Consider the following 16,351-nt stretch of genomic DNA (forward strand, 5'->3'; position numbering starts at 1 on the left):
GCTCAATTTGAATAAAGTGATTCATTGGATTAAATGAGTTAGTCTTTTATTTTTTTAATCAAGTCAACTTTCTTCAACTAGTCTGTGCGTGCCTCCATTTGTGTGCGACAACCAGGAGAGCAGTTTTTTGACCTCCGTGACAATGTTGTATTTGAAAGGCTAAACGCCAACAAATATGAAATGAAGCAGAATATTTAGTTTGACAAAAACATTTTCAATACATTTTGACTCTTGGACTTTACAAACCCCCCACTGGAATCTAAATTTACAAATAGTATAATACTATTCACTACCGACCGTCTTTGTAACCGGTCGCATGTTTAAAAATAAATACGACCTTACGTTGTGTCAATCATGTTTTCACACCAACTGTAAAACATACGTCCATCATTTAAGTTTTCGGATCAAGTTTAATTTTGTGCGTTTTTTTGTATCTGTCAAAATTATCCACCAAAAGAGGGTTGTTTGACCACTCAGAGCCACTGTCCGTGCAAATGTCATCATCCAATATGGCATCTGACGAACATTCATTTCGTCTCCCAGCACAAAGCACTTTAACAAAGTAAAGAATACGAAGTTGCAGAATTTAAAGATAGATTGTCGCAGGTGATAGAAGAACAGCTTGGAATCAGGGATGGTCGCAAAACAAAGGATGTAGGAAATATTAGACAGCAGTGATTGTGCTCTAGGCATCTAAACGATGGCTTCTTGCTAATGTCATTCATTCATTAGCCCTGTTTATGAATAGCGCTATCCCTTGCACCCACGTGATTGATTCAGTTTTGTCTCATACTGCAAATTTTCGCAAGGAATAGAATAATAAAATGCATCGAACTCAGTGTACAAGGTTTCTGTGCATAAAGATAATTGTTTAAAGAGAATGAAAGGGCATCCATAAAAAAAACTGAATGTTGATTTACAATTTGACTATGAACGAAGCTTTGAAGCTTCAAACTCTTCGGTACAGCCCCGTTGGTTATTATGGGAAACACAGGATGGATAAGTCCCAAGTTGTAGATGTGGACACATCTGTGTTCATGTGTGTAGGCATTATTGTCGCCCCAAAAAGGTGAATATTTACCCAGGTATGACCATTTAAAATTTCAGACACACTCAGCTGCTTCTTCTCCCCAGTGTCCTTCCATCTGTCCTTCCATCATCTCTGCCTCCGTCTTTCCTTTGTGACTCACAAACTCATGTTTACCTACCATCATGCTCACAGTCCCAGTATTTTGACATCCGTCATAGCAGTTTTGTCAGAGGTAACATGGAAGTAACTTTTCAGTAAGTATCTCTACATGCAAGGCGCCTCACCCCACACACGCTGCTTGACCTACATACAGTATCCTGTGTTTTAAAGGGACATTGGTGTATCAATAAGATCCAGACGATATTTGCTTGAAAGATATGTATGTGCGTGAGGGTTAATCCTAAACTCCTTGAAATGCCTGAAGCCTAAATACAGCTGCTATGGCTATACCTCGTACAAAATGCCAAATCAGACCAGATTTAATGACACACTGTTTAGAAATGTGTTGCCTTCTGCCATTTCAATCAGCTGGGCATGATTAAACATGATTAATCCTAGCGACTGGCGTACCACTTGAGCCACTTGATATGTATTCGACACTGATATTCATGATGATACATGTAGAGAAAATTTTTTTTTTTAAAGTCTCATCCCAGTTCTGCGCACATCTCCTCCTTTCTGTAACAAAATGTTCCTTCCCTCGTTAGAGCTATACTTCCTGGTCGGAGATGAGAGGTTGTGTGGGAGGAGAGAAATGGATCCGTGGCAAAGGCAAACAGAAGACAAACTGAATGCATGCATGCTCTTTGTTGGATGGTGGCACAGACAATATAAGCAGCCTCTAGTGCAAGCTTTCGCTACAGGTAGAATAAAGCCATCTCAAATAAGCTCCTGTGATCTGTGCTCACGGTTCAAGAACCCATACAGTCAATAACTGGCTCCGAAACCCTTAAGCCTACAGTCTTTGGTTAGTTTAGCGACCTTTCAGGAGCACTGTCTCACCTCTCTTTCTTCCAGCCTGACAGATATGATGTGTTTCTCTGAGTCAGAAATGTTCAAGAGGCAAACATAATCTCATTTGTTGAAGTAAATCACGACGGATGACGCCAAAGAACCATTGTTCTGGCTGAGTTCTGTTGGGTATACAGCAGCCGTGGATGGGGATCATAAGGCTCTAATGCCATTATCTCTCCACAAAAGGTAATGACATCCAAATGATTATTTTGCCGCCACATTGCACACACACACAAGAAGCAACCGTTGAAAGGATACACATGAAATCATTCAAAAGCGTAATACAACAATAGTACAGACAACTGGGAAGCAAGGAATTCTATGAGTAAATGCCTATATGTCATGGCGTAGCCATTTGCTTAAGTATATTCTGTTTCTGGAACCGTGAACAGGAGCAAATTCCCTGGTGAAGTCTTTATACCTGCTTAGCTAACAGATGGGCTTATTCCTGCCAATGACAAATATCTTTGAGGTTACTCATTGGTATGCCTTGTATTGCTCTCAGCCATGTTATCAAGCTTTATTATTTTCCACCAGACCCTGTGTCATCCGATTCCCCTTTTTCAGTAGGCCCGCAGCAGTGTGTTCTTTCATTTTAACTGCCCATTTTGCAGCAGGTGAGCCTTACATGAGGTTTGTCCAACATAAAAATACGGTTGTTAAACATGTAACTTTAAGCATTGTGTATTCTTACTTTTAAATCCAAAGCTCTTACTGTACAGTAGCTAGCACCCAGTTTCTCCGGCTACTGTTAAAGAGAAAAAGGTGCTCAGTGGGTGGTGAATGTGCAAAATAGTCCCATTCACACTTGTCATATTACTCGTTTACCGAATGCAGACAGGCCGAACGAAATGTTCTGAATTCAGGTGAAGTCTTATTTTGATGCAAAAAATGTGTTAATTAGCAGGACAGGAATGTAAGCTAACACAACATGAAAGTGAAAGCAGTGCTCTGTTGATTAAATCTAGGTTAAATAGTTTTGGTGCAATTTTATTTTGCTTCTAGGAGATGCACGGTAAATAAGGACCAGTTTTATTTTGATGCAAGGATTTGTACATTTGTACATGGAAGTGAAAGCATTGCTCTGTTTATTTAAATGTGGAAGAGCAAAAAATTTTGTCCCTAAAATCAATGAATAATCCTGATAAATAATCGTGATCTCTATATTATTCAACATAATTTATTATTTTATATACACATACAATGAAAGATATACAATAGAAAAATTACTATTGAAGCATCAGTTTGAAGAAGGTCAGAGCACAAACTCTTAACCTTGTACTGCGATGGGATTTTTTTCATTTATCGATGGAGAGAGGCTGAAATATATTTTCCTTCACAAGAGAGCCCATGGAAATTTTGCAGACAATTGTTTATTCAAAGGTGTCACTGTTGCCTTTGGCCAGGGGCATATTTCCTGTCAGCTGAGGCAAAACAACCCTTTGAGTTGAAAAATGAAAAGTGCTTTAATTCACAGGATATTTCTTCAGAGAATCAGGCTTTTAATTTAAATTTCATATTCACAAGCCTCTTTTCAAATACACCGGTAATTGCTATGTGTGTAGGTGCTATGTGTATGTGTATATGTAAATATGGATGTATCTGATGTCTTTCATGTTGGGGTGTATAATGTGTTCATGTACCTATGCATTTATATGAGGCTGCAGACCGTGGCAACACATTTCCTTGGAAAAGGACAATAAGAATCGAACTATCTATCTATCTTTTTCCATTATACTATTCAGAACGAGACATTGTGCCAAATAGAAGCTGAAGTTAATTACTGGTTAATTAATGGGGGGGAAGAAAGAAAAATAAACAAATAGATACAAATTGTGGTGATACAACATTAGAAATTGCTGCCGAGGAGCTGGAAGAATCCCTTCTGTGACATCCTTAAGTCCAGACTGCAGCTGACCACTCCTCTGACAAAAAAAAGAAGATGCTGAAGTGACTGCTGTTGTTTATATGGAGGATACTTGCCGGCTAGTTGGCAAATAAGAAGATGGAAAGATGGAGAAACAGACACAATCTGGCGCAACATTCATAGAGGGATGTTTAGTGTGCAGGGAAGTAAAGAGTTTGTTTCCTGCCAAGTTGGGACTTGGAATTGATGAAGGAATGGACTAATGGGGATGCCTGTTCAGTAATCTACATTCAAAGAGGGAAGAGATCTCTACACAATCTTTTTTTAATATTGAGCCACTGTGCATGTGTTAGTTTGTTGTCTGCGGGAGCTTTGACAGCTCTGCGGTGAACCTTTACGCCCTGCAGACGTCCTCATCGTTAGAATGCCAGATTCATTCATGACAGTATACACAAGGTCACAGAAATCAACAGCTAGAGTGATATCGATATATGGTGTACTGTACAATAGAAATGTATTTATTGATGTTTCAGTGTGAAAGAAGGATGTGTGCTGACCTTGGAGCACAACTATGGCTGAGTACTGAACATTTACAGACTATTTTGTGGACATTTCTCTAAAGGTAGAAGCTTAAAGTTGTATGAATCTCAATAGCGTCTCCATCCATCCATCTCCATCACCAGGACCCATGGTGGAAAATTAAGTGTTTTTCCACAATACATAGTTAACATTTAGATATAACCATAATTTATAAAGTTAGGTAACCTAACGTAAGCAGCAAATAACTTGTCTTGTAGAGTTGGGTCGATTCCCTGTTTTGCCAGTCCGGTCGGATCTTATACCAACCAGTTGAACCGGTTTATTATTATTATGACATGTTCTGATAAATTAAAAAGTAGCCCACATCAGCAACAAGTGCAGACAGCGCATGCTTGAACCAGCTTGTATTGCATTAGTAATGATGCGATTAACATAATATTATGTTTGTTTATTTGTTTGCAGCTGTGAATGTAGCAGTGTGTGTACAGTTTAGACTGTCGGTGAATAAATGCTACAACTCCTCAAGACCCAAGCCAAGCCGCCGTGTCTTGCTTACCAACTGCCGATTAAAGTGAAGGGGGTTATCCCCGAAGCTAGCGACAACGCCGGCGAAGGCTCACTTAAGGTGGGCTGTTAAAGAGGACAAGCTATTCTCATTTTGTGACAGCAGCTGCTGAGTTAAGTGCGACACCTAGTGGTAAAAATTTGGTATACCGGTTCGGTGTTGTGGCTTCAAATCGAACCGGTTTGAAAATGTTTACACAGGCCCAACTCTATTGTCTCCATTAACTTAGGAGTTTTCTAACGTTAGCTTGCTCTGCTAATGTTGTTAGAAAATTAACATTAACATTAGCACAACAAGAAAACAATATGCAAAAAACATTTTCAGCAAATTTTAACGTTAGTTTGCTAACGACATTAGCATAGCTAACAGAATCAGAATCAGAAATACTTTATTGATCCCGGGTCGAAACTGAGGCATTACTGTTGCTCCTGTATAAAATGTAAATAAACAGAAATGTAAGAAGGTAGAAATAAATGAGTATGTAACATGTGAATTATGTATATGATGCTACAATATAAACACAAGATATGTAAAGAAAATTAGCAAACTTCTAAGGTAAGCACAAGTTATTTGCTGCTTAACGTTACGATACCTGACATTATAAGTTACTTATATATTGAAATTTTAAGGTTATTGACCTTGGTGTTTTTGTTTGAAGTTGTGTGGCTTATTCAAACTAATGAACGCATGCTATCGTATCTTGATGATCGTCTCTGGTGTAAACAATTTCAGACATCACTTCCTTTTTCAAGCTCAGGACTATAAAGGGTCCGACAGAGGAGGTGGGCCTGAGCCTGGAGCTCTGCTGCTCTGCAACTAAACCCTTCTCGTCTTTCTAGCGATTTGTGCCAAAAGTACAGCCTGAGCAAAGTTGTGTTGTCAACTTAGAGCCTAAACAAGGCTGCTAGCTGTGGTCATGTCTTCATTCTGAATTATTTATGTCTAACACGTCACTACAACTGTCACATTGCAGTGCATTTCTTTCCTCTTATACATGACTCAGAGTGGACAGAAGAAAATAATTTTAAATCTGACATGTTCCGGTTGCCAGTTCCATATCTGGCTCCTATATAGACTATGTGAACAATATGACCTCAGTCTGAAAAGTCACATCTGATTTCATTTCATTTTTAAGTCTCTCTCCTCTCCTGTTAGTGGAAGGATGTAATGGGAGCAGAAGGACAGTGAGGTCAGTGATTTGCTTCAATGCAAGTGACATATCTGGTGCAAAGAAAGCAATTATGTCTCTTACATTATCATATTGGCATATATTTCTGTATGAGCCTCTTAGTGTTGCATCTTTGTTTTTTTGTTTTGTCTTTATTGGGGAAATGGGAGCATTAAATCAGAAGTGACCATTAAGGCTTGCAATATGAATGTAGCCATTATCGCCTGGATCGCCCTGCCAAACAATTTACTTTTAGGCGGTATTTCACCAAGTTTGCTGCTTTAGAGTGTGTCTCATTAAGGAAATTGGATATAGCAGGATGAAGAGGAGAGGCGAAGAAATAGACATATGATATGTTTCCAATGAACACGGAAAAATAGAGCACCTTTCCATTTGCTGGGTTGGCCATCGACTCTCTAATATTCTGGACGTTAATTTTACAGAAATCTGCAGGTGCTTTGGCATGAAACCCACATTCCTTTGCCATTCTTTTCAGTGAACTCTGAGATCCTTCCAGTGTCCAAGTGGCTAGTGTGAACACAGTTAAAGAACTAATCAATCTCCTCAACAGACGTGTTGTGTCCTGACAGCACGGCTGCCAACCGCCACACCTGACGACACACATGCCGCCGAGGGTTAACACATCTCCAAGACACCATGACTGAGAGAAGACAGGAGCACACAGCTCGCACACAGCATGGCGCTGCAGGGTCCGCATATCTGTCAGTGATCACATCTGCCCCTCACAAGGAGAACCCTGATGGTTGTGCACATTTGATGGCTTGTTTTTGTGCCTATGTGCTGCAGCATTGTGCACGCTAACCAGAACTGCTTTTCAAGAATGGTGCCACCACTGACATCAGTAGATAGTAATAAGCATTAGTGTTGCTCGGTATATCGATACTAGAAAGGTATCGCAATACCCTGCCGTTAAAAACAATACAATACCCCATTTTATTAGTACCGGTACTTTAACAAAGACAGTGTTTTATTAAGAGCCGTAGGCTATTGAGTGCTACAGGAATGAGTCCTAAAACCAGAAATGAGTAAGCATTTTAGCACTTCCGGTTCCCTCGTCTGGAAGTCAATGGGTTTTTAGTTGGATGCCTGAAATAAGGTCTGTGGTTTACAAAAAAAAGCCTCATTAAACACTGTTTAATAAGTGATATCTGGTTGCAAATATAAAATCAAAGAAATCGCTTAAACTAATAAAGGAATAGAGGACATCAGATTACTGCATATCAATTTACCTTTTAATTAGTAAAAGAATTTTGGTTTTTGCCATGGTATTGTTTCAGTATTGGTATCGAGATATTTAGGCAGGGTATCGTATTAAAGTAATAATTTTGATATTGTGACAACACTAATAAGCACCATGGTTAGTCTGCTAGAGCTGCAACAAAATCCCTGAGAAATCCAAGAGACTATCTTTCATTTGAGTGTGTTTTCCGATTGGTAATGTCATCATGGTTTCTATCTATAAAATGTCTAGCAGCAGTGTTCAGCAGCCATAACAATTACGAGAAAAGACACTCAAGTGCAATGTGAAACATGGGCATTTAAAAAGCTCTGACCAATTAAAGGTGACTGGAGGTTAAGAAGACCGGTCAGGAAATTATGCTAATATCATGACTTGGATTAAATGTCATACAATAACAATAACCTTCAGCAAATTACTTGTTAGGTTTTGACAAGAGGGGATGAGACTCTGGAGGGAGGACATAGACTCTGGCCTTTTAATTTGATAGAGAGTGATGGTGGGGGTATGGGAGCAGGCCAGAGCGCAGATGATTAGGTTTTCTTACACCTGCCCTGGACTCAGAGGTGCCCCTGTCATGGTCACCTAAATTAATGTCAAGTTAATTCTGCAACAATTACGACCCAGTGGCTCTGGCCCCGTTAGCTACAGACATAGGATCACCAGTGTAGAATTTTATTCTATAACATTCTTTTTTTTCCAGCAAAACATGTCTCAAATTTCTTTTTTTTTTGAGTGAAAGAAAAATATGGTGTTAAGCGTCTTGAGATTTCTTCACAGAAAGATGTTTGCTTTTCAACAATCTGTTGTTTCTTTATATTTGTGCTGTAGAGTTTATGAGTGCTGGATCATTTTCCAATAGTGTGATCACACTGTAGTTTCACAATCTTTACCTCTACATCATTTCTCAATTTTACTCTCTCTTTGTATGTACCGGATACATCTGTAAACTGCTCCCAGCTTGTCCCATATTTATGCGCGCGCATGTCTGGCGGCGTCACCTATAGCACTCGGATGTCACTGGTCACTTCAGCAGATGCTCAGAACAGTTTAATAATACAATAACATGGAGCCGAGCCAGTATTCCTCAGCATCAAAGCGTAACCTAGTTTAGTTATCCTCTCCTGTCATGTAGGTCAGGCCTCATGCAAAAATGATTCTCTCTCATTTTTTGTCCATCTGAAAATTAGGGCTAATACAAGAGGAATGAAGAAGCCATGCTGAAATGGGAGCTCATGAATAGGTAGCTTGCGTTGAGCTGTTAATGAGAAGAAAGTCAGTTTTACTAAGCTGATCGCAGTAACCCAGGATCCATGAGGAGTTTCTTTTGACAACTAACTAGCCTCTTTTACATTATTCATCCCTTCAGAGGGTGTGTTTACATCCAATAACCTATTACTCCCAGTTCTGTTTCTTGTTTTTCCACTCAGTATTCACATATAAACCCTCTACCCTCCCCATGGACGCTGCAGTTTGAGTAAAAAGCCACTGGTGCCTAGTGTCTGACTATCCTCAGACTGAGAACACAAATTCAAATGTCCAGATGGAGTGGGATGTCTTTGCTTTCCTAAACAGCGTTCTAATGCAGGTTTAATCTCTATAAACAGATTTGTGCATTCGTATGAAGAATCTGTAGGCAACGAGACAACATGTTGGTATCAGAAGCGTTCTGTTTGTAGTCCGAGTATTATCGACAAATCACGTTCAAGCAGGCTTTGGTTGAATGCAGGCAAATAGTCCGTGTGGAGAGCAAAAGAGGCGGAACTCATTGGCGACAATTTCACTTTATATTGGTTTAAAATTAGCTTGTAAACTGGCTACTTGGGAAACAATCTGGTTGTACACATCGTCTCTCAACTCTAACTCCAGAGTAGCATCTCAAATTGCTGTAAACAATGAGCAGTGCACTTAAAAGGAAGTCTGGGCTACAATGGAACCCTTGAATTATAGCCCCTTGCCTCCAAAGGCTTATCCGTCGTCAGATTGATAGCCGATGGGTTCCGAGATTGCTACAGGTTAAACAATATGCCCTCCATTATGGCAATTAGATGTTTGCATACTTAATGGTATTTCATTTCAGCAAGTTTGTCTCTGGAAATATTGGGAAATGCATTTAAGCCCTTATTCTTACCTCCCTTGTTTTGAGATTCTTGTTCTTGCATGAAAATGCTGTATATCTTTAGAGAATTTAATCATATTTAATGTACAATGCCGTCTTCCCTCAGTCATGTTCACCGTTTGAAAGAACGATGTGAGAAGTAATTTGTTTTCATTTGTTTTGCAGAGACTAAGTAAAGCATTTTTGAGACTTGTTGATTTATACTTTAAAAATGAATTTCAGCAAAATTCAAACTGATCGTTTCTTGTGTATTACCTCATATACTGTGTATTCCCACACAGCAACTAATCTTCCACAATTGTGGTTTGAAGTTATGTATAAGTTTTGAGAGTTAATTGCTCCACTGAGAAAACACTAAATCCCTTTATTAAAAGTGCAATTGAACTTATAAGAACAACTACGCAAATTGTACATGCAGTTTGTGTATATGAAATACAGTTAAATTGTCATGCTGATGGCAGCTGCACCAGGTGATTTATACTCTTCCCATTTCTGGCTCTTCTAAACAATATAGTTCAACATGGAATACATTAGTTATTAGGGAAAAGAAGCCCTGTGGGTGCCCTTTTGACAGTGTTTGCAAACCCACTGCATCATTAGAGGTAAAATACAACTTCTCACTGCAGCGTCGTTTTTCTTGCAACTGCTTTGTTACTCCTGTCTCTGTGATATACATTAGTATTCCTGCACGTTGATGGCCTATTGTGCTCAATTGCTGAGCAAATTGCTCAATCAGTTGGCTGCAGATTGAATTTGCTCGTGACGGTGTGTGGTGTAAATATCCTGCTGATACATTTCCCACAATGTGATAAGCGGAAAACATATAATGCACATTTGCTAAGATCAAACGGCACGGTGACAACATACTTATTAAAGGGAAATGGTCCCATCATACCAAAAAATGGCTCCAATGGTTGTAAACTACTTGTCCATGTGAGAAAAAAAAAGCAAACTGGTAATGTATGATGTCTAAAGGTCAGTCACTTGATTACAGTATTTGGCAAAACTACGAGTCTTTATTTTTAGACGCAACAGTATGGTGCTTTCAGATCTAAACCAATCTCCTGTAAATCTGTCAACCATTGTTGTCCCTACAGTGAAACACACACACTACGCTTTGCTGCTGTGAACTGAACGCATCGGAAACACACATCCGCTGACGGCACTCAGAGATGTGAAGGCTGCATCTCTGGCATGAAACACCAGAGACAATCATAGACGTGACATTTTCTGAGCCGAGCTCCTCACTCCCCCACACCACCACAAAAAAACCCCATCGACACCCAAGAAGGCTCCCTATGGCTCTTTGTTGTCCAACACTCAGCGGGTACAGATGCCTGCGCGCAGACAAAGATGGCCTCCTCTCTACTTTGTTCAATGGTTATTTCATTTAAAGTGTCAATCCAACACTAGAAATACTGGCAGTTGGTCAGAGTCAGAGGGGGGCTTGTCACGGTGCTCTTTGAAGCATCAGAGGGTGTAATTTGCAGGACGGAGGTTGTCAGAGGCCAAGAGCAGAAGGGAATACTGATGACAAAGTGACCTCAAAAGCTCAGATCTTGTAGCCTGATCTAAAGTGAATCTAAGTGCAGATGATAAAAAACCTTCTTTTTTATTGTGTCACAGTTATAGTTGAGCAAAAGGCTGTAAGAGACTGTGCTTTACAAACATCTTAGAACAATTAAAGGGCATCTGGCACAACCCAAAATTCAATAAAACATCTATTGTTATCATATATACACAATACAAAAATGCAAATAAACTCTCCTCTGATTAAGAATGCGGGTTAGTTAGGAATATTACTTTTATTTTGGAGTTTTATATGTTTGCTGCTATCTTTGACAAGCAGATGGGGATTGAGTGTTGGGTGGAAAGCAGTATGTTATAATCACCATACTTAAGTCACGATACGATCTTATTGCAATTTTAAACATTTTGCGATATGCTGAGTATTGCGATAAGATATATTGCATTATATCGCAATGTATTACCTTTTTTCAACTAGATACCGATTCCGATACCTGCGATATCGGCCGATATAGAGTACCGATCCGATACCAGCATGAGCAAAAAATATAGTTATTGGGTTAATAAATTATGGCAGCGAATTGGTGCATAAACTGCGATACTCGCTGATACCCAATCCCGAATTTTGGCCAGTATCGGACGCATTTCCGATACTGGTATCGGTATCGGAACAAACTCTATTTTCAACTGCAAATTATGCAGTTTGTCAACATCTGTTTTATCTAATAAGATACAGTTTTCACTCTGTTCATCTCAGAGTTTACATTCACATATATTGAGGTCAGAGGTCAAGAGACCCTTTTGAAAATGGCCATGCTAGTTTTTCCTTGCCAAAATTTAGCTTAACTTCAGAGCGTTATTCAGCATTCTTCCAGGCAAGCTAACATGACATTGTTGGTACCAATCGATTCCTCAGGTTTTTTTTGTTTCATTTGATACCAGTATCTTTAAGTAGATTTAACATAGCTCGCTACAACCTCTGACAGAGGTTAACAGTCTATGATCAATACAACATATCACAATACTATGCTGTATACATTTTTCCCACACCCCTAGAAAGCAGTGACTCCTGGTTAACCCACTCCCTTTGTATCTACAGTATATGTTTCAGTCACCACTGGCTGCCAGATGAGAAACTGTATTAATCCTGAGTGGGAATCACAGTTAAGCAGACGAGTGCCGGCTTGATAAAGGCCTTTATCAATTTATAGACTGCAGGAGTACCTTTGGTCCACATTACGTTATAAACTGTGTAGCATAACAAAGTAGAGAGGCAACAGGATGTCCTTCCTGCTGTGTAGAGATAGCTTTGATACCACACAACGAGAAATCATTTTTATCTTCTTTTCGTTAATATATTGCCGCTAATCTGAGTTACCTGCTTTTTATTGAGGAGCACATACTGTACGGCACAGTGAACTCCCACAGAGAAATGTTATTAACTGTTTTTGTTGAGAAGATTGATGGTGTGAGATGTAATATCTCTTCTCCTGTTTCTCTTGGCAGTATACTTTGCTGCACTCCAGACATTTAAACCCACTCTCTATCAGTTTCACAAGAGTACAATATGTACTCTTCATATCGTAATGCCTTGAACCTTACCCTGATGCCTTTGCATATAGAGAAGCTGTAAACCATGGCTTTGCTCTGGTTTCATTCCAAGACTAGCATATGTTTGGTCCCAAACCTTTAGCCACCAATCTCAGATTAATTAAAACATATTTTTATTGTTGCTTTTTTTGTTTGTTTGGCCAATGTTTGTCATTTTATTTTGCTATTTTAATGGTCCACGTCTGAAAAACAGGAAAACAGCTTTTGACCACAGTGAAACTGTTATTTTTGAAAGGCTAAATGCCAACAACAAGTTATTACATCTATCTTTTTTCAATACATTTTGACTTTTGGACTGAGGACTGAGGCAATTACAGAGACGGACAGAGCGTCGCTCGCTCTGTGTGCGTGTTTGAGTGACGGGGGAAGAGAAGGTGCAAGGCAATGTTCCTCTAAGTTATTAATATCAATAATTTGAATGTCAACATTGTGAATGAAGCTTCGAACTATTCGGTGTAGCCCTACTTTGTCATATTTTCTTTTGATTACTGTCAGCTGAGCACGTTGTCTTGTACTTCTCCGAAGCATCATCTGTTTTTCTTTTTTGTCCCTGTCAAATCTCTATCCATTCTGTAAACCTACAGACTATCTGTCTGAAGGAATACAATTGCCCTATATGTTAACTGTTCCACTGTGAAAAAGATTGCGATGTCAAAACCACCGCCATAGAGGAATGTAGACTCAGAGCTTACAGGTGGTGGAGAGAGAGTGCAGCTTTTGAAATGCTATGAACAGCAGCAGCAAGTGACAGCATAGCCTTCAGGTGAGCGGTGTGGCAGCAACCAAGCAACTTTTCACAGTCTTTCAGAAGATGTTTTTACAGAACCAAAGTTTTTAGAAGGCAGGGGGAAACTCTAATGGACTTACTTGCAACACCTGAACACCTTTCTAAGATTTACTTCAGTTGGTACTTGACAGATTGTCCTCCCTTTGTCTCCACTTGCTGTCCTGCAGTATCTTTATGGGTCACTCTCAGTCTGAGTCGTCTGCGTGGGTTGTTCTCAGTCTGTTCGTCTGCACACGCCGGTCTCAGTTTGTCTCTTGCTGTGAGCATCTTTCTGTGCTCGCGCCTTTCTGTGTTCATTATTATCCGTCTGTGTGTCACTGTTAGTTTGAATCTGTCGGGCGGGGGGGGACTTTTTTATTGGAAAATCAAAAACACACAGCTTGTTGAAGGTCACAAGGACAAATGTTTGCTGTGGATGTAAACAAGAAAATAAATCTTAAAAAGTTTGCTGTAGATGTGCACAAGAAAAGACATGTTAAATCATTATTTTTCTAGAGTTGTGCTCTTACTTTTTGGATTTACTATATATTACACTTTCATTAAATTACATTATAAATACATATCGTTCCATGATGCATATACATTGTTTTGCAAATTCCAAATTATATATTTTAGTCATTTTAAGCTTGTAAAATGTTGTTAATTGCACCATAGAAATGTCACATTCAGTGGAAAAAGTGCTTCATATTGCTTTAAAGAAGTAGAAAAAGACCTGGCAGTTCTTGACTTTAACTTCAGATCGTTCGGAGGGCTCATCTCCTCCAACAAGATATGATTAGAATGCATGTTTCAGATCCCTGGATAAACATTAGCTGAATCTTAAGCAGTCTGCTCATTGTTGTGAATAGTGTTTGATGTGCGGCAGCAGGCATAGCTGCAGGATTGTAGCAATTGTCAGAAACTCTGAACATCTTGACAAAAAGGCTGGAGTTACAGAGGGTGAAGATCAATGGGATGTCTCATCTTCAGGCTCTGGGAAATACTAACTTTTAACTTAAAATGCACCGTGTTTCTTCTTAATTTGCTACATTTTGGATCTCTGTTAGTGGGAGTTTTTGACTTCTGGTTCATGCCATGCACCGGAAGTTTTTGCTGCCCGGCGATATTATTGAGACACACACCTGAACGCACCATTTGAAGGCAGGGATCATTTTGTATAGAAGTTATGATCAAAAGACGAGCAGTTTTGTGGTGTCATCGGTAACAACAGTTTGCTGTTGAGTGAAAAGTGTTGATATGCAAAATAACCGTGGGCTCATTTTAATAGAGGGATAATTTGACAGGTTCCCTGCACAGATGTAAAGCAGGTTATTCAATCTGCAAGCATGAGCCTTTTTATGCATCAATTAAATACCAAATAACAACAGAAGCTGTTTAACATTATAATAAAAAATGCCATATTCTATCGAGTTAACACATTGATGAATAAATTCATTAAAGTCTGAAAAATATTGCTTCAGAAATACAGCAAAACCATATAAACATTTCTGAGGTGCATCTTTTCTAAACTGTAGAAAGCAGTGAACTTAATAACCGACATAACTGCATTTTCAGCTCAGCAATGAAATCTGTGGGTAAAACGTTGTAATAACAGATTAGAATGAGGGCTAAAACGACGAAAACAAGACCGTGGTTATTAGAAAAATAATAATTTTCCTCCAAAGGAAAGTAAAACCATTTAAGACATTTAAATTTAATTTACATTTACATTTAATACGACTTTGTCCTAAGGCCGTCAATTACTTGCAATTATTAAGAGTTGTTATTGTATTTCAGTCTCTGGGTTGCAGTTTTTGCCACGCCATAATTACATCACAAATCTAAACTGAAGGGACAACATGGTGGCGTGTGTCTGGATGAGTTTCTTTCCACCATCTGACAAGCAAGTCACTGGAGACTCTAAACTGCCTTTCTGTGCTGGCTCTTTCATATCTGGCTTTGTGTTTCACTGCCTTCCACCCAGTAAATACTGGATACACTCCAGTCTAACACCCTGGATGGAAATGTGCACAAAAAAATGTATTAAGCGTTCGTAGAATGAATGGGGTTGATTAGTCGGGGGACTGCAGCAAATCTTAAATATAGCTGGCATTATTGCTACTTAGCTTTCCGCTCATTTCCTAAAGCTAAGCTACTGTAACAACTGCACTACCTCTGCAGAAAGGAATATGTTAAAGATGTAATGGATGATGACATATTCAACCCGATTGTATCTGCGCCCCTCACCTAAGGCTTCTCTGTATGAATATATACTGCTGAGGGGATTCTGCAAAGACGGCAAGAAGGATCTGCTGCTACGAGTCAAGCAGCTTCCCTGGGGACAGATATTGCCAGGGCGGATGGGAAGACAATGATTGGTGAAGCATGTGCAGATACTGCACAGCCATGCTCACAGAAATTATAGTATATGCACAGTACATGCTGCAGCAAATCAGTCTGTACTTGCTTGAATCTATGGTTGATGTTGGAGAAATGCTCAGCAGGCCACTCAAACATTGTCTATAGGAGAAATTAATAGGGCTCTCTAGGCGCTGTACTCTGGCTGTCACTTATAACCCGAGCACAAAGTGTGTCTCATGTTCAGTGTGCTGGAAAACAGAATATGTTACATTTTCATTTTGCTGGTTTCTAGGGCTGGACGATATGTTTATCTTCCGATTCAATACTATCACGATACTTGGGTGCTGATTTGATATGTATTGCGATTTCTAAGTATTGCGATTCGACATTACGATTTATTGCGTTTTTTTGTTAACCTTGTTAACACTAGACCATGGGAAAAAGTTTAATCATACACTTCTAGGGACTTTTACTTTGGAAAATCTTCAAATTGACACAGTAAAAACATTTTCAGCATGTATGTCT

Source organism: Sebastes fasciatus, chromosome 20 (assembly GCF_043250625.1).
Source record: "Sebastes fasciatus isolate fSebFas1 chromosome 20, fSebFas1.pri, whole genome shotgun sequence".
In the NCBI taxonomy this organism is placed as follows: domain Eukaryota; kingdom Metazoa; phylum Chordata; class Actinopteri; order Perciformes; family Sebastidae; genus Sebastes; species Sebastes fasciatus.